The sequence below is a fragment of the Chiloscyllium plagiosum genome, chromosome 37 (assembly GCF_004010195.1).
Source record: "Chiloscyllium plagiosum isolate BGI_BamShark_2017 chromosome 37, ASM401019v2, whole genome shotgun sequence".
NCBI lineage: Eukaryota > Metazoa > Chordata > Chondrichthyes > Orectolobiformes > Hemiscylliidae > Chiloscyllium > Chiloscyllium plagiosum.
Genome location: NC_057746.1, coordinates 6794959 through 6795862, shown reverse-complemented (window position 1 = coordinate 6795862; position 904 = coordinate 6794959).

The window sequence follows — 904 nt, the reverse complement described above, 5'->3', positions numbered from 1 at the left end:
TGGTGCAGGAAGGCCAGCTACTCCTGCAGCTATTTTTCAAACGTTTCTCATTGTAAAGGTAGGAACTTCCATTAGAGCTGAAAATGTGTTGCTGGTAAAGCGCAGCAGGTCAGGCAGCATCCAAGGAGCAGGAGAATCGACGTTTCAGGCATGAGCCCTTCTTCAGGAATCTCGTGCCCGAAACGTCGATTCTCCTGTTCCTTGGATGCTGCCTGACCTGCTGCGCTTTTCCAGCAACACATTTTCAGCTCTGATCTCCAGCATCTGCAGCCCTCACTTTCTCCTCGGAACTTCCATTAACTGTGGTGACTACCACCATTTCGAACAGGTTTATTCAATTCTCAGAAGGAAAGATATCTAGTTCTAATGATGTGAGTTAGGATAAGGTTTTATAGTCAGGTATGTTCAAGTAAGGGATACAGGAGTACAATGAAAAAAATTATACTGTCACCATTTACAGCACCGTTTAGGTACAAGGGACCACAGTACAAAATCTTTGGTTTAAAAAAAGAAAAAGAAATAAGTTAAAAGTTCAACATTAGAATTCTACTTAGTACAAACTAGTAAATAAGAAATAAAGTTAAAAATGACAGCTAAAACTCCATCTTTAACCAGGGGTCTGCAGTCACTCCACGCTGGGCTTTTCCCCACAAGGACTCAATCTTCCTCCCCCTGCACTGGGCTCGATCTCCCTCCTCCCACACTGGGCTCTACCTCCCTCCTCCCACACTGGGCTCTACCTCCCCCCTCCCACACTGGGCTCTATCTCCCCCCTCCCTCACTGGGCTCGATCTCCCTCCTCCCACACTGGGCTCTATCTCCCCCCTCCCTCACTGGGCTCTACATCCCCCCTCCCACACTGGGCTCTATCTCCCCCCTCCCTCACTGGGCTCGATCTCCCTCC